At 35.7% G+C, this 23,408-nt stretch overlaps 1 long non-coding RNA gene across 2 annotated transcripts; it reads left to right on the top strand.

The window, feature by feature from the left end:
• Positions 1 to 316: 316 nt before the first annotated feature.
• LOC113943943 lies at positions 317 to 20,512 on the top strand. 2 transcript variants are annotated; one of them, XR_003526515.1, is made up of 2 exons: positions 317 to 623; positions 19,911 to 20,512. It is a non-coding gene; the product is annotated as an uncharacterized LOC113943943 (long non-coding RNA). The 2 variants fall into 2 exon arrangements; XR_003526516.1 differs by lacking the exon at positions 317 to 623 and adding an exon at positions 17,281 to 17,394.
• The last annotated feature ends 2,896 nt before the right edge of the window (positions 20,513 to 23,408 follow it).

The following is a 23,408-nucleotide window of genomic DNA, read 5'->3' as shown; positions in this document are numbered from 1 at the left end:
CTCTATTTCAGAACACACTTCTTCATCACATCAGTGTCAGTACTTCATGGAGCATTCAAGTGTAAGTCCTGCATAGTTGTGTGTGCTAAAATAGGCCACTGAATTTTAATCAGACTTAAAGTTGTCCTTTTGCAGCTCATCCAACACTGATAGTGATGTGTTTTATCACTTACAAGAAAATTGCTGCACATGTCTTGTCAGTAAAACCATAGTTATCTATGTAACATGATTGTTACAGATTCGTGGTCAAGGTTACCTCAATTCTTGCTCAGTTTTACTGAATGGATTTATATTGGCTTTTTGCAGATAAGTGGAAAAGATAAACAAACTCAAGAAATAATTTATTTCTTTAATTTCAAATTTGAAGATGAATAAGGTAGTTGGATTCAGTAAATCCAGATTTACGTTATTTATCTTCAAATGTTTTCATTTGTTCAGGTGGCAAAAGCTTTATCAGAAAAATTTTAAGAGGAAAGCTATGTACTGTAAGGAAAGAAGCAATAATCTTCCCAGTCTCAAGAGCTTGTAAAAAGAATTTTGGATTAAAAACCTGGAAGACTAGCTTTATCAGGAGCTTTGATGACACGAACTTTAAAAGGCAAAAGGAACCCACTTAAAAACTGGTAAGTAGGAGGAAGAGCCATCACAATAGTTAATAAAAGTAGGCACTGGAGAAAAATGATGAGAAGGAAGTCTTAGAGAACCTTTTCAAAAAAACAACATGGTGTATGGAGCAGGAGAAAGTGGGGATAAGAGGAATGTTAGAAGTGTCACAAATGATACATCACTGTCTGCAGCTACCTAAAGGGAGGTTGTAGACATATAGGGGTCAATCTCTTCTCCCAGGTGACAATCTATAGGACAAAAGGAAATGGACTCAATTTGTGCCACAGGAAGTTTAGATTGGATATGAGGAAAAATGTCCTCATCAAAAGGATTTTCAAGCATTGGAACAGTCTGCCCAGGGAAGTGGTTGGGTCATCATCCCCAGAGGTATTTAAAAGATGTGTAGATGTGGCACTTGGAGACATCGTTTAGTGCTGGACTTCGCAGTGCTGTGTTAAATGTTGGACTGGATAATCTTAAAGGTCTTTTCTAGCTTAAAGGATTCTGTGATTACTGAGTGGTCCAGAGCACGAGAGAATATGCATATGGTCCTAGCACAGAAGAGGACATCAGACTTAATGAAGGTCATTTCCTGGAATAAAATAAAGTCCGGTTTAGACTGTGAGAGGAAAGAGGGATGATTATTAGTAATTAGGTTTATCCTCCACAGCAACTATATTTGTGAATGTTGAATACAATAGTGCAGGTGAACCATCCTGTCTGGTAATCACACTCTGCATTAAATTCAGTAACAAAATTCTTGACTTTTCATTTACTGAAGGAGGTATGAGAAGTAGTGAAAAGTATCTTCTTATTTTTTTTTTAATTAAGTATAAGAAGTTATTTCTTCACTTTGTCTTATCCTTACCAACTCCATGCCCAATAAAATAGAATTATGTTATCTTATTTTGTTTTGGATCACTTCAATTAGAATAACAGTTCCAAGGGGTTTGTGCATTACTGTCTAAGCAAGCTCAGGAGTATATTTTAGTTCAGATGACTTCCCCAGCTTGCAGATTGATAGACCTATGTATTATTCTCCCATTCAGATTCCTACTCGCAAAACCTAGTGGGAGGAACAGGAAAGGGAAATGTCACTTGAATTAAAAAAAAAAAAAGGAAAGAGAAGAAAAAAACCCAACAAGACTATCAACAAACTCAAAAAACCAACTCTACAGGATTGGGAGGCTACTTTAGAGTACAGGCAGTAGACCACATAATTTTTCTGGGTAGCAGTTGTAGCTGTGTTATCTGTGACCTGGATACTAACTTTGTACTGATAGGAGTCACAGCAGGATATTTGTAACCTGAAGGTAAACGGTCCATTAAGGGATCATGCTACTGCATTGTTGCATCTACTGTTTCTGAAATCCTTAGCAAAAAGGTGTTTAACTAATAGTTCTAAGGAATAGCACCTTTTATTTTACACATTTCTAGTAAGGTGGTTATGTAAAGACTCACATGTGGAGCCCTGACAATCCTGACTTGCTCTGGATCTTATTATAAGCACCTGTCATATGTGATAGTGGTAGGGTCATAGCATCATCCTGAATCAGATGCATTATGGCACTAGTAATATGAACTGGAGTATTTCACTGGAGTCCCCACAATAATAATAGTGAGTATGAGTCAGTTCAGGAGTGGCTAAGATTAACTCAGAGTTTCGGGGAGCCAAGAGGTGATTCATCCTTTCAAATAAAGAGAAACTGCTAATAAACATTAATAGACATTTTCAGTTTTGTTTGCAGTGTAGCACTCACTGTAGACACTGAGGAAGCAATATGAGGAACTGAGAATGTCATACTAGCAGCTGTTTTATAATCAAGGACATGTATATTGATTTGTCACTGCTGAGATATCAGCACTCTGTAGTGTCAAGATGCAGCAACAAACTTTACTGGTTTTGCTACTGTAGCAGCTTTGTTTTTCACAGCCCTCACTGCTGTTGTTTCACACTTCAGATTTTCTGGGTTTTTCCATGAATTTTTGTATGCAAGTGCATATCAACAACAACTATGCTTAATTTATAGTATTTAAAATGACAAATGAGTCAGATACAGGAAAGGCATTCTAATGTACATTCACTGGACATGAGAATGAATTTGTTCTCCACAGAGTAAATGTATTTGCTGTTCCAACTAACAGTAGTCTTTGCATATCTGCCAAATAATTTTAATTGGGACCTCATGGTACTCTGCCTGCTGTGACATTAAGTCACTGAACCCCCTACTGCCTTGAAGCCATCCTCACAACTCAGTGCTGAGCTGTACCCAGGTGCTGTCCCACATGCTTCTAGCTCATGGAGAACTCTCTTGCTTCAGGCAAAAAACTGTGTGATGCTTACTTTGTTCCGCTGTCAGGCAATGTCTTTGACTTCCTTGCTGGTGTGTCCACTTGTAAGAGATTTTTTTATGCTTTCTAATCGTTGCATGTGTTTGGGCTGTTTTTATCTGGTCAAAGGAAAGATACAGGTCAGAGCCAGACTCCAGAGTATCATGATAAACTCCAACTGATATCCAGTGTGGTAGAGAGCTTTCTGTTCTCAGGAATTTTGCTCCTCCCTACACATTGTTCAAAGCCTGGTGCATCACAAACTGTCATCTTTTCCTGGTGTATTTAAAGCACGTAAAACTGCTGCTTTTGCTGACTGTGCAGTGCCTCAGACAATAATGGCCACTGCTTTTCCTTTGTCCAGCCAAAATAGGTTCATTGTGTAAACTAATAACTTGTCTTTCTTTTAGAAGCAGAGACAGGAGAGAAAGCACAAACAGTACTTTCACTGGCCCTACTTGTTTATGTCCTTGATTTTTTAAAACTTATTTATGAATTTTTTTCAGTATGAGGTGTTTTAAGTGGGCCAAGACCTATTTCACAAAAAAAGATATGACAGGGACTTTTCTTAACAAACATGCACTCTTTTTATCTGGGTCAGTTAATATTTTCAATACATGGTCTTTGACTATGTTTTTTGTTCTTTTTTTTTTTTTTTTTTTAATCAAGAAGAACAAAGCTCTGTAATTTTCATTGCAATTGGTTCTTCTGCATTATTGGTTTCTCACTATGTACCTGCTTTGAGGCTACCATTACACAAAAAAAGTCCAGTGTTTTTCTCAGCCTTCCTATTTGTCTTTTTGAACACAATTCACCTGTACCGAGGGGAAAACACTCAGAAATATTTTTGCAATTTGTCTTCTCTTTCAATGCTCAGATATCTCAAATTCAATATGTGCTCTGTTAAATGTTCATTAAATTCCTTCTCTCAAAAAAATGATTGGCTCAGATATCTCAAATTCAATATGTGCTCTGTTAAATGTTCATTAAATTCCTTCTCTCAAAAAAATGATTGGCTTAAAACTTCGAGACAGCTGTTTGGCTTGTGTCTATATATGCCCACATTCACAGGAAAAAACAATTTTAAAAAATACTGTAATGTACACTCCTGCTCTTATCACTTGCTGATGTTTTACTTTCCTTAAGTGTAAAATATTGAGTAGATAGTGATTTCAGAGAGACTGCATCTACCCCTCCTTTTTTATTTTTTTCTCTTTTCATGGCTTATAACAACCTGGTTTATAAATGGGGTTGAGCTGACTCTGCTTGCATATTTGACCTATATCTTGTTAAAAAATTTTTATTTGTCTGATTACATTTTTTTTGTTGTTGTGTGTGAATGTACTGATTTTGGCCAGGATAGAGTTAATCCTCACAGTACCTTGTATGGTGCTATGTTTTGTGGTTTTGGCCAAAACAGTGTTGATAACACAGGAATGTTCGTACTGTTGCTGAGCAGCACTTACACAGGGTCAAACTGTTTTCTGTTTCTCACACTATCTGGCCAGTGAGGAGGCTGGGGTGCACAAAGAGTTGGGAGGGGACACAACCAGGACAGATGATCCCCACTGACCAAAGTGATAATCCATACCATAAGGTGCCATCCTCAGTATATAAAGCTGGTGGAAGAGAAGGAAAGGGGCATACCTGGAGTAATGGCATTTGTCTTCCCAAGTAACCATCATGTGTGATGGAACTCAGCTTTCCTGGTGATGGCTGAACACCTGCCTGCCCATGGGAAGTGGTGAATTAATACCTTGTTTTGCTTTGCACAGCTTCTGCTTTACCTATTAAACTGTCTTTGTCTCAGCTCATGAGTTTCACACTTTTACCCTTTGATTCTCTCCCCCATCCTGCTGTCGGGGGAGTGAGCAATTGGCTGGGTGGAGCTTGACTGCCTACAGCAGGTAACCCATGATAGTAGGTTGTCTTGCTCCAAAGTTTTCTTATCCACTCTGTCCTAATGAATTTGGGCATATTGTGCTGCATGTGAAGAGTCTTATATAAGAGAATAAGTCTGTCCTTATTATCTGTTCACAAGTGGGTACTTCTTGGTTTCAAGTGAATAATCTTTTTGCATGGAAAACATTCAGATGACTATGTATAGGTACCACACAAAATAGCACAATGGACTTATCTGAAAGATAGATGGAATTAAGAGTATATAAATATTATTTTCTTTAAAATAAATGGAAAACATTACTTTTCTGATCAGTGAAGTGATTAATATATTTTTGTGCATTATTATTATGCATTTGTGTTGCTGGATTTATGAAATCAATAGTTTTGTCTCATCTAGCAACTCTTCAGAAAATAGAGTTGTATTATTGTAATAACGTGCATAACATTAGTGAATTTCTATCCCCCATAAGCATCAGGAATCCTTCTACCTTGTAAGCTGAATTACTTTGTACCAATACTTTATTTTTCTTTCTCTCACTTTCCACTTATTACATGTTACTTCAGTGGCATTCAGGCAGATTAACTTTTTTTCCCATTCTTTTTTGAGTACACATATGTAATACTTTTTCCCAGGTAGAACTGCTAAGTGTTATATAAATCTAAACTAAAACTGTTTACTAAAACTGTTAGTTACCTAAAACTGTAAGTTACTCAAGAAAACTATGCAAGTTTTCCCAGGTTGAGGCGTCTTTCTCCACACCTTCTTACAAAAGTTGTGTCAACTCTATTTAATTAGCATTGACGTGCTACCAACTGATGATTGTACAGGCTGTTCAGAGACCTTTGTGTTGCAATGTGGTGTTTCTTTTCATTGCGGGATGACTCTGCAGCACTGGCCTCCATCAGAGCACATTAAAATTTAACCCATTCATGTTCTGGAAATAACGGGGTTTGCCAGGTACCACTACATTTCTGTGTAGGGGTAGAAACCTTCATTTGTGGAAAGGTTTACTACTGAGCTCTCAGGCATATGGAGTCAATTGTGTTTTTCTTCTACTCTAAACAGTTGATTAATTCCTTCCAATTAAATGTACATTTCAGAGTGGGAACATTCCTGTGGCCTTGTGAAATTCAGCCAGACTTGAGGTGATTCATAATAAGACTTTCCTTTGTGGGAATCCTGAATTAATTAACATACTTACGGAGAAAATAATGGAGATATCCAACATCCTGAAAGACTGAACAATTTTGCTCAAATTCTTTTTATGTGGTCTATTTTTATTTATCTAGTTCTTCATAAAATGATACTGCTATGTGAAAAGAATGTAAACATCATACTTTCCCTCTTTCTCTTGTATAATAAGTCCTCACATTACTCTAGTTTGGAAATTTAAAGTAGATTAGTCAGTTACTAATTATTTATTAAATAGCATAGTTGGCAGCGTAAGTTGTTTTGGAAGTTTGCAGCTCTGTGTTGGCTCCCAGAATATCTTGTACTAATACTGAGCAATTTACCTTCACTTTAAGAGTACTCAGTGGCCTCTATCTTTGCTGTCTCTCTTTTTCACACTCAGCTTTGACATGGCCTGTATTGAGATATGCTAGATGATCTAATCCAGCAGCTTCCATTTTTTTTGGAATGGCATGGAAGGACTGGATGCAAAAGATAAGGAAAAAAATTAACTTTGAAATTTTATACTATTGTTCTAATTATCTGATGTAATAATACCCAGCAACAAGGGGAACACAGGATTAATTAAGGTGAACTGGTAAATTAAAACTCTCTCCAAAGTTTCACCTAAATCCTTATACTAGGATTTACTAGTCCCTAGGTCATTTATATCCCTCTCAATACAAGAATACTTGTAACTTTGTTAAGTAACAATATTACTCATTGTAACTTTTGTTTACCTTCTTTGAAAACTGACTTTTTCACAAGAAATTTTATTTGTGTAATATCAGATATTGGTGAATAACATTTTTGAAGTTTTTGATAGAGAAAGTTAAATGAGTTTGCAACGGACAATATTATTATAAAGCATATTTAAACTTGTTTTATGCTGAATTTTCTTTGCAGTTTTCCCAGTGGAAATTTTCAACACTCACTTTGAAAAAGCTCCTTTTTGGTTTTTCGTTTCATTTTTTCAATTCACGTTTGAGATTACTTTAAAGAAGACTTGACTTCTTACAGGTAACAGAGTACCAAAGCTGTGGAAAAAAAGTTAAATTGTTCTTTTCCTTAGTTTCACATCATGCCTGAAGAATTAGATGCATTTTAGGAAAGCGTCAATGACTTTTCCAAATTATGTTGTCTGATGCTGGGAAGCAGCACAAGGTTCACAGAAGTCCTGTAGTTAGACACTGATAAAGTAGAGAGAGTAAGGGAATCTACTCTGATATTGCTAGAAATTGCATAGAAAGCTGTGTAATAATATCTGAATAAATTCTAAATTCTTATGATGACCAAATGCATGGCATAATTTGAACATCATTGATATATCTTGAGGGTGATTGTAGAGTAGAAACCTGGTACAGTTTGTTTTTGTATGCTGCCACTGGCAATCCTGCACTAGAAGTGTGTGTGTTTTGGCTGGGAAAAAGAACGGTCATCTATCATTAGGCAACAGAACTGAGCATGAGATGGGATCTTGTACTGTGATGGAGAAATGAGATGTTCTCTTGGAAATACACTAGAAGGTCAAGAATTTTTATGTAACATCGAAGCCAAATGACTAAAGGACAGATTGCCACTTTGTAGAGGTAGCAAGATTATTCATTTTTTTTTTTTTACAGTTGTTTTGAGGCTAGTTATCTTCTGTACATGAATCAGTTTCAGAGGGTGGGAACAGCTTTCCATGTTGATAAGGATATCTTGTTACCCTTGCTTGCTTTCTTCTTGCAGTGATAGTGACTGCTATCAGAGACAGGATATGGAAGTTTGACAATTCCTGTGTACTCTCTGATACATTTACTGTTTACGTAAATCAGGGAGAAATACTTTCACTCTACACTGCTTATAGTTTTAATGGAGAAAACATCCAAAAAGACTAAATGAAAAGCCTGTGTACCAGAAAAGTGCAGGAGAAACTGCATGCATTTCAGATATGTAATTTTTTTTACAACCTTTTTTCACTAACTTTTTTCTTTCTTGACCCTGTAGGAGGAAGGAACACAAAAGACTTTGCTGTTTCACTTTCAGGGATTTCATAACAATTTTGATCCCTCTTTTTCTGTTTAAAAAAATCCAAACACCATGAAACAGCTGCTGAATATTCCCATTTGTGTCTTCTGCCCGACTGTAGTCAGTTTTGGTGCTCAGAATCTGCCCTGTTTACAGTGACTGAAATTAATAGATTTTCCCAGCTTATTGGATTTCTTTCTAACAGTATAAATTAATTATCCTGCATTACATTCCATTTTTTTTTTTTTTTTTAATGTGGAAATGTTTTAGGAAAGAGAACAAGATTAGAGTAATTACTATACAAAGTGTTCCCAAAAAGCCCAGCAAACAAAAGGAATCCAAGATTGCGACAGATAAGGAATGTCATTGCCAATGTGGCTCAGGGCTATTCTGACTTGTGGCCATAAACCAAGGAAGTAATTTTCCTCCTGGATCCTTTTTAAATATAGGAACAAAATAAAAGTCTGACAAATGTAGGTATGGTGCTTGGGAGATACCGAAAGGTCATATAGATATCTGGGCAATAGGATGGAGGTGCATGTATATGAATTCATAACTCCTAACTGTTAAATTTTTTAGGATTTTACCACTAATACACCCACATCTGTGATGATATTACGTAACTTCTTAACAGCACTTCCTTTCTTAACAGTCAAATAATGTGGTAGGATGTCCCTATTCTTATGCTCTGAACAGTATGCTCATAGAAGTGCTTAGAAACTCCTCAATTCTGTTTCCATTATGTCAGCTACAAGAAGTCCTCAAGTTTCTAAAGCAGAAGCTTTGGGCATTTTAATAATTAACTGGAGAACTGTCAGGGTTGATTAAAAATCCCAAACCAACACCATGTATATGAAACAAATTAACCCCACTGAGATAATAAATAAATAAAAAAAATGTCCAGAACATTATCTTTTTCTTTAGTACAGATCAAATAGCATATACGTTTATCTCTGCATTCACATTTTATATGTTTATCTCTATGAGTGTTTTTTTTCTATGATTAGTAGTTTTAACCAGCTTTTATTTACAGCTAAACCAACAGTATTTTCACTGCTTTCTCATGAAATTTTGTTAATATTTATGTTTGTCTATTATATACATGCTCTTTACTCTCTCTATAGATATGTTACTTAGAAATACTCTTTTGTTGCTGAATTGTAGTTATGTATCTTGCTGTTGGGTTTTTGACTCAAGTACATTTTCCGGTTATATTTCACAGTTAATACTTGCGAATTTAAATTGGTATCATGTTAAGCAAAAAAATATAGTTTGTTGCTTATCTGACCATCTCATTTCCCAGTTGCATATTTCCTACAGTTTGCAGATTTTTTCTGAATTTTTTAAAAAAAGATATTTACATGTAAATACTCTTCCCTTACTACTTCTTCTGCATTCAAATTAATTATTTCCCAAATCTTTGTTTGTACTAAGCCCTGAGGGCAAACCAAGTGCTTTCGTTTTAAATTCAGACAAGCAGCTTCCAGAACAAACAGAAATGAAGTTTTGGTGAGATAAACAGAGTTTGCACATTACAGGAACTCTTCCTTCAAAATTCAATCTGCAAATCAAAACTCTTAGAATATGAAATTTCAACACAGAGTGAAATAGTCTTCTGTGTGGTAGCTGAGAAGGGGGTCATGTTGGTGGTAATCTTGCAGGTTGTTTCATTTCTTAGTGTTTCCCAGAGAAAGTATTTTGTTTCTCTCCACTAAAGGCTCACTAGGTGCAAAGCGCAGCTCTGATTTGTATAAGAAGGACACATGAAGTGGTTAAAGAGTCAGAAACAAACCCAAAAGTTTGTTTCAATGGTCCATAGCCATCAAGTGCCCATATGAATTTTACCATACGAAATGCTATCTCCATTAAGGAAAATTGTAAAAGACTTCTTGAAGATAGGACTTAATCTTAAATGTTTCCCTGTTTCAGGTGCTCCACTGTAAATTGTAGTCATTCATTTCTGCGCAATCAAGCATAGAAAATAAAGAATATGCTTCTTTCATGTGAGAAGGGGAACTGTAGTAAAACATAACATAGCAGCGCAGAATGCAATTCCAAAACTGGGCTTTCTACAATCTATTTAATTTTGCCTAAATTTCTCTCTGTCTGGATCCCCAGCAGGATTATAGATAGTGCAGAGAAAAAAATTATGAAGTAATTAACATTCCAGAAATCATAGAGTGGACTCTGGAAAAAAGCATGCAAGCAAATTAAATAATGCATATTTCATTTCATTTGCGGTTAGAAATTACATTGAGCAGTATGCGAACAAAAGCTTGCAATTTACAATTTTTGTTTCAAGGGAAGCAAAATATTTAAGTCGAAGCAGTTAATTTTAAAAATTAAACTTAGTTAACTCTAGACGGCTTTTCCTAGTAGAGGCTCACCTACATAACCCATGTTCAGCAAAAACTGTGTTTCCAAAAAAGAGGTTCTTGGTGTTTTCTCGGGAAGAGAAAGACTTTTGGTTTTACTGTGGTATTAGCCATATAAATGTTTAGAGGCTATGTCAAAATAAGAGCTGAGTAAGAGATGAAACCAGAAAACAATGTGAAATGTTTCTATTGTAACTTTTGGTGTTATTTGGAATTTCAGTTTTATTTATTATGACCTCCATTTTTCACTCTTTGTTTTCTAGTTTGATTTTTAAATCCCTTTGCCAGAAGCTGCTGGGTACTGTTAGCTTCTGAAAGTTCCTCTTCTTCAGTAAGGGCATGTTGAGAAAGAAGTTTATTATCAATGTCAGTAGTTTGATAGACCCAAGACAGAGTAAGAGGTTCCAACAAGTTCCTGGATGAAAGAGGCACTTAAGTGTGCTCTAGCAAAAAACTAGGAGAAGAGGTTCAGAATTACCTGCTCCTTGTAAATATAAACCATTTTTCTTGTTCTAGTTCTGACTCTGTCTGAGGAAAACTTGTTGGGCAAAGACAAAGAGAGGCTGCCACTGCCTATCCACAATGTAGTACTTTGTAATTTTTCCCTGGTTTTCCATACACACTCTATAAAGATTGTGTCTGCAAACCTTATAACAGAAAGTCAGGACTTATAATTAATATAATTTTTCTGAAACGCTTTTAAGCTTAAATTAGGGCTACTGATTTTACACTCTACTATTTCTTCTGAGAATAAACTTCACATAGAAATTTCTTAGAAAGTAAGAATTTCACAAGGCATTTTCCTTGCAATGTGTTTCTCCATCTTCTCTTTATATTTGATTCATACACCTTTCATATTCTTCTGTAGCATTGGTTGTGCAAGGTTTCCAGTGAGAGGGAAGACATTCATATTTATTAAAAATGGTTTCATAGAGTACCAGAAATAGCAAATTGTTTGGAAATTAGTGATATATGTAATCCTATGATTCAAAACATATAAGTGCAGAGAAATGAAAGATTTATTTTTTTTTTTTAATAACAAACTAGCAGCAGACAGCTAAAAGGAGGAGAAAAAAACTGAAGCTGAAAGAGAGAAAATTATGAATGTTCAATTTAATTCCTTCAAAATTTCAGCGGCTCTAAATTGACAAGTATACTTTATAGTTTGGAAATGAAGTGTTTAATCAATCCAATAGGCTTTTCTCCTCAGGCCAAGTCTATGAAAGAAAAGCAAACATGCAAACCTGGTCATGTACTTATAAACATCTTTCTGCATGATCAGGATGTGGGTTTGCTAGTCATCCTTGCACCTCCGTGATCTCACACCAGTGCTGATGTTAGTGCTGTCTAGTGATACGAACTGGCTCAATCTTCTGAAAGTTGTCACACATATTGTGAGGTACAAAGATTGTTGGATTACTGTGGCACCTTGTCAGCAGCTAACTTGTTTGCAGAACAACTAATTGGGAAAGCCTGTAACAGGACCAAATGGGATGAACGTCTGGCAGAGAAGGAACAGAGGCAGCACGGGTATAGGCAGGTTCTTGATTGTGCTTTCTGTTTCCTTTTAACCTGTCATCCTAAATTTCAGTACTATCTTTGTATTTAAGCATGTCCTCCAAAGCTGTTACTTTTCAGTAAACTTACTTTCATCACTTTTTTTTAATGCAAGAAAAAGAAGGTGGTATACTTTGTTCCATTTTTTGTCATGGGCCTTGTGTAGTAGAAGTGATTATATGTTAGTTGGAAAAGAGGAGAACTTACATATCAAACATCAAACCATCAAACACATTATAAAATATGTTTCTTTTTGAAAAAACTTACAAATTACAGCATCTGTGGTACAGGTCACATGTTTATTTCTACATATTGCCACAAGTGATAGCAGGAACATTGTAATTCAGCCTTTTTATGGAACTTCATCCATAATAATGCAATGTGACCTTCAAAAACCTGTCTGGCTACTTCAAGTGTTTACAACAGAGTAGGGAAGGTGTGGTGTGCTGTTACGTAGAGGTTTTTAAATATTAATAGAAAGAAATTATCTTTCAACTCTTTACCCAATCAGTTTCTTTCCTTCTAAAATATATTGTATATTGGAAGCTTATCTATTTGCAGTGTAGTATGATAAATGTATGACAACTAGTGTTCATGAGAAAATAGAAATCATATTTGAGTATCAGTTACTAGTTAAAAAATAAAATTGCTACCCCTGCACAATAGGGTAGTCGCAGCACTTAGTTATGCAGGGTCAAGGTGAGTTTCAGTTCCAAGAAGGATTCTTGAGAACAAACAATATGAGTTAAGGCCAGTAATACTGGAAATGCTTTCTGTGGTGAAACAACGCACATTAGCTTTGAAACAGAATACTTTACTCTGAGGTACCCAGCTTTCCTGCAAAGGAAATAATATTAGTAACTGCATCTAATATTCCTAGTCTGAAACAGATCAAACAAATTCAGGATTGCACTTATCACTGACACTAAAATTTTCATATGAAACATTTTTTATCTTTTGGATAAAATTAAACTTCTGTTTTTCCCCTTAATGCTAAGAAAGTATTAAAAGCATTTTCAACATGAGGATAGCGCAGACAAAAATATTTTCTTACAAATAGGGCATTACAGGGAAATCAAAGGTATGAGAATATTTTACTAATTTAGAATTTGATGTTTTTATGTCAGGAATCCTGCCTTACTAAAGTAATCACATTTAATTTCTTCACTGAAATGGTTGTTGAGCACTGGAACAGGCTACCTAGGAAAGTGGTGAAATCACAACGCCTGGAAGTGTTCAAATAACATGTGGATGTGTCACCTGAGGACATAGTTTAATGGTGAACATGGTGGTGGTGCTGGGTTGACATTGGACTTGATGATCTTGATGGTCTTTCCAACCTTAATGATTCTATGATTCTATAATTTGCCTTCCATCTTGAAAATTGTCTGCTTTTGCAAAGCCGAATATTCCTATATCTCAGTAAACACTGCAGCAGGGACCTATGAGTTTAAGTTCCCTCCTTAGCCTTTCAATCCATTTTGCCAACTTGCTTTCCAAGCTTGGAAATGTGGGGGTTTTTTACCATGATTTGCTATATAATTAGGAGCAGCGAGGGATGCACTTGCTGCATACTCCAGATCAGCTAATCAATTCCTACTGACACATAATCCAAGAAAGGATGGGAGGAAAGCAGGTGCAGTAAAAACACCCCAGACCTCCTCCTTGGCAGAGTTGATGTTGGAATGATGTACAAGCATTCATATAATTCTTTTCCATCCCAATCTGTAATGTCTGGGGTTTCCTTAAAGTAGCAGCGTACCATGGCCTAGGAGATGTGTTAGATAGCTCCTCTTCACAGCCAATTCCAGGCCAGTTTAAGAAAAAAACCCTTTTTCTCAGATTAAATTAGATGTTTTATTTTTGTCCATCAAGGGTAACTCAGAAACAATGAAGATATTGTGTGAGGTGCCCTCATGTTGCCAGCAGCACTGGGGTTTTTTTCCTACTATAAACAGATATTTCCCTTCCTTCATCAGATTGTGCACATGGAAGCAGACCTTTGCTGTTTCAGGCAGTGGCCAGCCTCCCAACTGGTTTCAGGTTTCTGTGTATTTTTTTTTTCTTCCTATTACACTACAATTAACACTGCTGTTATCAATTACTTGTTACAAGATAAAATCCTGAAGCCCATTCTTCTGTGTATAATTTTTAAACCTCTGGTTCTGGCATGGGAAGTAGAACTTTACAGCCACACCCAGTGATTTCAAGAGAAACCGAAAACTATGCATCCATAAAGTAATTTTGACCTTCTTTTACGTCTGACTCGAAGCCTAGAACGATTTCTTTTTAGGAAGGAAATTCCTAGCTGTACACTGTACAATGGGTCTTTATGCCATTTTGCCACCATCTGATATAAACTATTTGTCAACAAACTAGAGTTCATCCTGGTTGTGGGGTTTTATGGTGGTCTGAAAATGACTAGCTCCAGGAGCACCATAATATGACCCATATAGAGGGTGTTAAAAAAGTAATGTACACAGCCCCAGAACAGGCAAGGTTGGAAGAGACATTGAAAAATCATCTGGTCCAACTTTTAATGGGAAATGGATCATAACTGAGAGTGTTTAGATAACTTAAAACATCATAGATGACTAAAGCAGAGGCAACTCTCTGTCCCAGAAGAGATACCTCGACAAGGCTTTCCTGCATCTTGTGTGGATTCTTGTCTGCCTCCTTACCTTTCATTCTCTTGACTGAAACCGGTTCATGTTCTTCCCTCATAGGAATTTTGACACTTCACCTCTCAGGCTGTGTACTGATCTCCAGCCAGTGGGTGACAAGTTCCTCTTCAAGTTCTTCTCTGTTTAGTCATCTGATGAATGTGTTTCACCAGAATTCAAGCAAAACTTACACAATACAAATCTGATTCTAGATAGTGGGGAAACGCTGATTCTGTATCCTCTAAGGTGACCTCAGGCTCCACAGATTCACTTCCTTAATGTCTACTTTTATTTCTCCTTCTCATCCTTGACCATCAGACACCCTACCTCAAAGTGTAAAGAGGTAAAGTTGTAGGTGTGGAAAGGTCAAATATGAAAAATAATGCAATTTCGTTTCAGCCTGGCACTAACAGAACATGAAATTAAAAACAATGCTTTACTAGATAAGGAAGAACTGATTGCATGTAGAGAGGCCCCAGTCCTCAACTATCAAATGTTCTATCTGAACTCACATCATTTAGAACAGGAAACTCAGAAAAATCTGTTTCCTTCAGATCACGTTGATGTAATGGTATATAAAGTAATTAATATTCTGGATTTCAAACTGGCCTACTGGAATCCTTCAAGGGAAAACAAGACAAAAAAGCAAACAAAACATTTCCTTTCTTTTCCAGAGAAAGATAAATAGGAACTGCTAAGCAAGCTCTGACTAGCTTTGAAATCTCTTATGAAATTGGATTGTATTATACCACCTAAAGAGGATGCCAGAGTCATCAAGTTGTTAAGAGTTGATTGTTCCACTAAATAAATCTGTTTAGGAGGAAAAAAGTCACTGTTGATGACCAGAGACTCTTTTAATCTAGAACTGAAATGCGGTTATCGAGCTAAAAGCTGATGGTTTAAAAAGCCTAACCATTTTCTAGACATTAAAGGAAGCAAAGCAAATCATCTCCCAAAATGTTTATTGCTTGAGCCATTTAGTTAGGAAACAACTCTCAGAGGCATAAAATTTGCAGAAAAACAGTGGAACAGATTTCTGAATGGTGGAGACCAATTATTTCGGTATTGAATCCAATTTTAGCTTAAAAAGCTAACAGATGTGCTTGAAATTTATTACTCTTTCACCTGTCCTTTCCCTAATTCAATTAAGTAGATGGAGAGAAAGAGCGAGAGAGAATGTGCTTTCTCTCTCCACACAGAGGTGGCTATCGATATGCAGCAGGCTGAAGTCGGTGGTGCTTGTGACAAATTCATTAAATTTGTTCTTTTTGTATATCTACCAACCTCTGCTATCAGAGAAGATATAGTATCCTGGTGGATTTTAAAGCTTTCTTTTAATCAAAATTGTGATGTAAGGCAAGAGATTTGCCATTTACCAGCTTCAAGTTTTTGCCCTTTCTTTGGTCACCAAGTAAGAGGGTGGTGCAGGATGTAAAAAAATACACTGATCTCCGCTGGATTTAATGAGTACAGTTTGAAAACTAATTTTATACAAATTTATCACTCCATTTCATTTTTTGATATGTGAGTAGAGTTATGTATCCAACAAGAGATATACAAACCCCTCAAATGCTGCCAAAGAATACAAGTTATACAAGCGGGCATGTCACAGGCTGACTTAGTGACTCACGTTTTGGCAGCTGCCCTGTAAACAAAGCTACTGAATTGGTTTGAATCTGTCTAATTGTAGAACTTTTTATGCAACTGACTTTCAAAGATATGCTTTAATGAATTACTAGAGAGCGAAAATTTGATCAAAACGCATGAATTACTAATGAGTTGAAAAATTAGGTTTTAGAATTCCTATTATAATAGTTGTATTTCAGTCTCTGGGTTTAAATCAGACATGAACAGCTGCTAAATCTGACACAAAGATTTGCAAATCAAAATGCATTTGCTTTCTGTATTACTGTAATTTACATTTCTACTTTGGGAGTCAGACTGCAGCTCCTGTGTCAAATACCACTGTCAAAGCTTCTGATCATCCACAAACCTAATTTCGAATATCAGGCAAATATTGAGGATCCAGTAGTCTACGTTGCTTTACAGGTGATTAGAGGCCTGTTCATACATTCTAAGTGCTTTAAATATACAAAACCTACCAGAATACATGGAAGAAAAAAAGTAAAGTAAATAGAAACAAATAACAATGATTTTGCAGGTCAGATCTTTCCTCAAAGTTGTAATATTATGGAGGTAGCCGAGTTCCAAGACAAGATGGTCATGCTGCTTATTAGCAGTTATTTGCCTGTTTACAGAGATGTAAACAGTGACAGCTCTTTCTCTCTCTTTTCATTTCTTCTGGAATGTTGTTTGACTTTTAGAACTGAGGACTTGATCACCTCTGTCTGCAGAGGAGTGAAAGAGTATTTTTGGTCAATTTGGTTTAACATTAGCATTTCGTTTAGAAATTGAGCAAGAACTCAGTTAATGCATATTTTCAAATACTGTTATCAAATCTTCACAGTTTGTCACATGGTCTGGAGCAGCATTTACCATTAGTACCCACGTCCATGTAAGTTAACAATTTCTTCTGCATTTTCTCCAGAATTACACATCTCGGAAGCTGTGATCCAGTACTTTTGGATATGAACTTTAGTTTTCTGCGTTAGGCCAAAAATGACTTTTAACTGAATGTTTCTCAGAATATCCAGAAATTAAGGGAAGTTGGAGGCAAAGAGCTAACAAACTAATACAGCTAATGCAGCTCACAGAAGGTGTCTTCACAGGAAAATTAGACAAAGAAAAAAAACTTCATGCCTTCAGTACCTATATCCACGTAGTGCAGTTAATGCTTCAATGCTATATGCTATGTCTTTATTTTTTGTCTATAGCACAGAGACTTGAACACAGATTCAGCTGACTTGTAGGCTGGTTCATTTTCACTGAAGCTGATGACATCTAAGCTTTTCCCTGAAGCTTAGCATGCATTTTCAAATACTACTTTGCATGCAGATGTTTCCTCAAAATCACGAATGTTTCAGTGCTAAAGTTTCATTTAATTTGAGAACAAAAATGCTTTGTTGTAATTGCAGCACCAAGGCTTGAAATTTACAGAAATGAAGCACATTTAGTTTATTTAAATGACTATGATTGCTTAAGCTATTGCTAATTGAAAACGCTATTAACAAAGTCTAAGATGGTTTTAGTCCCTATGTCTGTTAAACAGATCTGCCCCACAGATCTTTGTTGGTACCCTGTAGTATTTTAATTTATGCTACCAATGTGTTTTCATGGTCAAATGTTTTAAGAACATTTTGAATTTCATTTCAGTGTGTAGAGTGATTACTGGACCATTTTTCATCCTTAAGCTGTATAAATAATTATTTTTCCAAAAGTATGATACATTGAAAAATTGAGGGAAAATTAATGACCAGTAGCAACCTTACTATTCCTACCATTATTTATACGGACTCTGTCATTCATAGAAATGAACCTTACTGTTTCAGCCACAGAGTTTGCACCATGTGTGTGTTGTAGACAAATATCTGTACTGCAAGATATGGCTGCTTGTCTTCAGTCAAGTAGCACAAGCTTTGTGCTTTATGGAAACCTTTTTTCTATGTTTGAGATGTTTTTTTGTGGGGGTGGTTTGGTTTTTTGTTTGGTTTTTTTTTTTTTAATGGTTGACATATTAAACAAAATGGGAAATGACAAGTAATAATGAGGCTACTCAGATGATATATTTTATAGTTTTGCAAGGAACACAGTCACAGAGGTGATCATGTTTTTTGTTTTGGCCACATTGTAGCACAGTTGTTCTATTTAAGTAGGACCCACTGTTATATTCAGTGAACAGTTCTGTTCAATAAATGTAATAGCAATGTATGTTCTTTTATGCTTTTTCTTGTAATTATTATTTGGATGGGTAGCTTTCAAAGAAAAGCTGGGTTTTCTTCGAGTTTTGGGGTTATTGTTTAATTTTGTTTTCCCCTTCTACAAGTAAAACTTAATAATGCTACCGGTTTAAACAAGAGGAGGAAAACATATATGAAAAAAAGTAAATTTGTCCTTCCACAGAGATGGACTAAATGATCTTAAATGTGTTTTCAAACCTAAGTGATTCTATGATTCCAAAGGCTCTGTCCTGAAATATCTGGGAAGTGACCAGTGTATAGCATCACAAACATTTCAGTGATTGTGATTATCTATGATAATATATAAAATAACGTATAAGAAATTATAACAGATAAGGCAGTAGATTTACCTCAGCAGGTGGAATTTTAGGGATACATAATATGTCAAAGATTATACATCAGCTAATGTATGAGTGTTTAAATTAAAGAGTAAATCTAATTTTGGTATATTTCGGAAACTGAGAAGAAAAATGAAATTGCAAATTAGACTTAGACTAGGTAAAACCTGCTAGTTTATACAGATTTAAGCATATTCCATGAACTTCAGATACCAGATTTGGGAGTTAAACTGAGAAATAATGCTTTACAACTTTTGTAAAAGTTACTATCTTCAGGCACATGCATAAATAGTGAATGTTACTCTAGAACAAATGATAATTTTTATTGTGTGTGGTCTGTGAGTGTGTGGATATATAGATACATATATGTGAAGATATGTGTGTATATGTGTATATATATAGATAGATAGGCAAAAGAATGCTATCTGCATTTTCCCTAGCCTTACATTAATACATGCCAAGTATAGTAACTCACTTAAATCAAGACTACAGCAATAGTTTTGATAAGTGTCAGCTAATTTGTAAGCATTGCTGAGGGCAGTGTATTTATAAGTGCACAGAAAAATAAAAGCTCCGTAAAAGAACAGTATATCTTTTTGAAGTGAAATTGCCAGAAGGATTTTGTATAAGGAAGCTTATTCATTTTTGTAAGAACTGTTCCAGAATAAGTAGCAGAGAATTCAGTATTCTCTGCCCATCTCTGGGTCTTTCTTGAGAACTGCACTGTTCGTGTGTATTTGAAGTTAACTGCTTGTAGTGTTAATTGCAGAAAGAAGTCTTCAATGTCAAATGCTGTTCAAAATTCTGAAGTGTTAGTCATTTATGTAAATAGAAATGGCTAGATGAGCTAAAATAAAACTATTTTTTCTGAGACGTTTTACATTCCTGTGTTCCAGAAATATCTGTATTTCCTCTTTTCTTCTTTGGGTTTTGTTTGCAGCTGTGAGAAAGGGCAGTAAAAGTTGTCTTTGTGTTTTCTTTTTTTTTTTTTTTTCTGAAAGCAAGCAGAAGTGTGCTTTTTCTCATGTCCTATAGTAAAGAGTTCAAAGCTGTGTAACTGAGAGCCTGATTTCCTATTCTTCTTTCTTGGCTTTCTCAAGATTGCTGCTGCTGAGGAAAGGTCTCACTGCAGAGACAAAAATGCTACTGAGATACCTTGAGCCATTTCTGTGACATGGAGCATCATGGGAACTACTAAACTGACCTTACGGTTTGTATGAAATCAGTGATGTCTTATGTGAATATGTCCTCAGTGACTGATGAAGAGGCACAGCTGTGTTTTGGTGTAGCTGGAGTGTAGTTCACTGCTGAAATGTTTGTGTTTAAGGTAGTCTGGGGGAAAGATGCAGAGGAGTGGCCAGGGTGACAGATAAGGGCCACTTATCTTTTGCATTCTTCTTGGATGTCACTACAATAAATCTCTGCTTCATGATGCTAAATCTAGAGCCTTCAACCTTCCAGAATTCCTGGACCAGATGTCAGACCTGTCACCAGATGATCATCAAGTCCTGTGTAGCTTCTTTTGTGTGAAAGCAGGAGGGCTAGGAACCCTCTGATGAAAGTGAAAGTTGAAAAAGCACAACTCTTGTAGCAAGAAATCAATTCCACCTCTGCAGTAGTACTAATCTCTGTAAGATTTGCCCAGCAAGTCCCAGCAGTGAATTAACACAGAGCTTGTGAAAAATATAAGGAGCTGTATATATAACTGTTGCAAATGCTTCGCTGCTGAATGATTGCTTGAAATAGATTGATTTTTTTCATTAAGGTTAATTTTTATTGTGAAGATCCTGATTTTATCCTCTGAGTCCCTGAGAATACCATGTTAGACTGTCTCTATACAAGTCAAAAAACATTGAGGTTTAAATTCAGTTCACAGTAATGGTTTTCCACTTAAAGAGTGGGGTTAATTTATTTATTTTAGATATGTTTCAAGTTTAGCCTCTTTTCATCTTATATATTTTTACCTGACCTGTTCTCTTCCTGTTTACTGTCCCCTTCAGAGTAAGAACAAACTCTTATTTACTGTCTTTCTCACCTAGAATTTAAAATTCGACCTGACATTAAGCTATTCTTTTCTGTACTAGAGGGGAAAAAAAAAATCCAAGTCATATGGTACTATCCTTCACTTTCATTGAACCATCTGGATTAAGCTCCATTCTGGAGCTGAAAACTGTCAACGTCTCTTGATGCAAAGCAAACAGACTTAGCTAAAAGGGAAGTTCAAGCTGGAGCATCAGTGTGTAGAAAGTTTAGAGGAGTTCAACACTGGAGGAAGGAAATCATCATCTGTCAGAGGAGTCTCATCCTGCCCAAAAGCCATAGCATTAAGCATCTAATGCTGTTTCTTTAAAGATTAGTCTCATATTCAACATTTCAGAGTAAATCAGATTTTGAGTTTATTAAAGTTTACTTTTGATTCACTGTTTGTAAAGCTTATGTCCCAAACAAGAGGAAAGTCTAGTCTCTCAAATCAGGACTTCCTTAATTTAAAGAAACTACAAGAAGGACTTGTTACTGCATGGCTCACCCCCTCAATAATAAAATTAAGACCCATATGATTTTATGATACTCATAATACAAATTAGTTCCGTGTCCTTCTGAAGTCTACATAATGTAATTTATTATCTACATAATTATGTTAATGATTGTAGTTATTTACCTTCTAAATGCCTTGAATCAAGGCATTAAACAAAGAAATAAAGTAAAACTATCATGTAACAAAGCATTTGAAATGCCATATGATTTGGACTTTTGTGTAGGATCATAACCACTGAAAAGATGGAGTTCACTAGTCATATTTATCCTTTACCCTTAAAAAAATCTTAGTTGAAACTGTAAGGACCCACTGAAAAGTAAACTCATGTCACATGGGATTGAGTATTCATTCCAAATGGTGATCATTATTTGAGTCTAGAATATTACTTGTTATTTTATGTTCTTGGCAATTGTTGTATCTCATTTAAAATATTTATTTTTCCTTTGGGCTGTGTTTTCCCTACGGAACTGGAACAGTTGTTCTAAAAATTATGGTCTCCCAGGCAAAATAAATTTAGTCTTGGAATTATGTCAAGACTTTTAACTTAAGATGAAGTTTAAAAACAATTTTTTGCAAAAATGAAACTCACTTTCTCCCTTTAACTCATCTTTCTACGTACTGCTTCTCTGGGTGTTTCTCTCTGTAAATCAAACATATGCTCTTTTTCTTTCTTACTGGAAGACTTCCAAAGGCTGGGGGGAAGTCTTACAGGAAACCCTTCCAAAACATATGTAGGACTTGTTCTTCCTGTGCAGATAAAACCCTCAGATGTGTTTAAATGCAGACTAACTGAAACTGGAAAGCTGTAATATTTGGTTTGGGGCACTTTTTAATTAAAAGGTAGAAATTTGATGGCTAGTTTTCTCCGTTATAATTTGCACCAAGAGTTTTGCTTCATTGTGTTTCTTTCATTGAGTTCCAGATGTGCTAAAAATTTGAGATTTATTTTAGTTTAAATGTTTATTTGATCAAATGAGCATATATTGCATTCTGAGACTTCCTTATCAGATTATCAGATGAAAATCAGTGCAGTATGTGCCTTTCATGAAGTTTTCTGTATGGCTTTGATTTGAAAACATCTGTCTTTTGAGCTACAAAATTAAACCAGAAGAAAAGACCCATACACACAAAAAGTTGTGACTTAAATTGTTTCCCAGATACAGGCTTAGATTTTCCAGGTGTCCTGGAGTCAAATTGTATATTTTATGAATCTGATATTTTCTTGTGTGACTATTGATATACCACATAAATGGAATCCACTCTTAGAATACTGATGATTCATACAATTAGAATTTTCTACAAGTGCATTATCACAAGTTAATTGAGCAATGTCTAAAGTGATTAGCTCTAATTAACTTTACATATCTTTCTGTTTTTGATTCTCCCAGGGAGCATACATTGGACTTCTAGCCTCTTATTATTAACATTCTTAAGTTACGTATGCTTTCACGGATCCCTTGGGAAAGTCAACCCACCCTATTTAACAGATATTTCTTTTGGAGCAGCAAGGAGCAGAGATGAACAGAAGCAGTCAAGATAGCAATATATTATCAACAATATTCCCATCATTATTTGAGGTGTGTTACTAAGAGAAGCTGCTGAGTTACTCTCCTAACCTGGTGTTTGCTCATTACATGTTTTGCATATAGTATCACTATTATTAAGCCTTCACTTGTTTATAAACTATCTTTAAATGCTGCTTAACAAGGAGACATACAGAGGTAGATAATTATCAGCATTAGGACCTAACTAACACATGCTGAGTTCAAGTTTACATCACATCTTTTACACTAGTCTGCCCCGTATTAGAAATGCTCTCATTTTATTGAGACAAAAGTAGAAATTAATACTATCAAATCAGATAGTATTTTCCAGTCCAGATGGATGTGCAGATGCTACCAGGGGTGTTAAAGTTGTGGCTTGCATCATGTGTGCATTCAAAATGGGCTTTAAAAATAGTGCTAACATAGCCAAAAAAATGGGAGAATGAGTAATTAAAAGTATGAGTGTCTATTTCTTTTCTTCTCCCCCCTAGCTTCACAGAAGGTAAGTGCTGGTATTT

This window comes from Corapipo altera, unplaced genomic scaffold, assembly GCF_003945725.1.
Source record: "Corapipo altera isolate COAL_440 unplaced genomic scaffold, ASM394572v1 22b, whole genome shotgun sequence".
NCBI lineage: Eukaryota > Metazoa > Chordata > Aves > Passeriformes > Pipridae > Corapipo > Corapipo altera.
The sequence above is the reverse complement of the archived record's forward strand: the minus strand, read 5'-3'. Positions and strand labels throughout refer to the sequence as shown.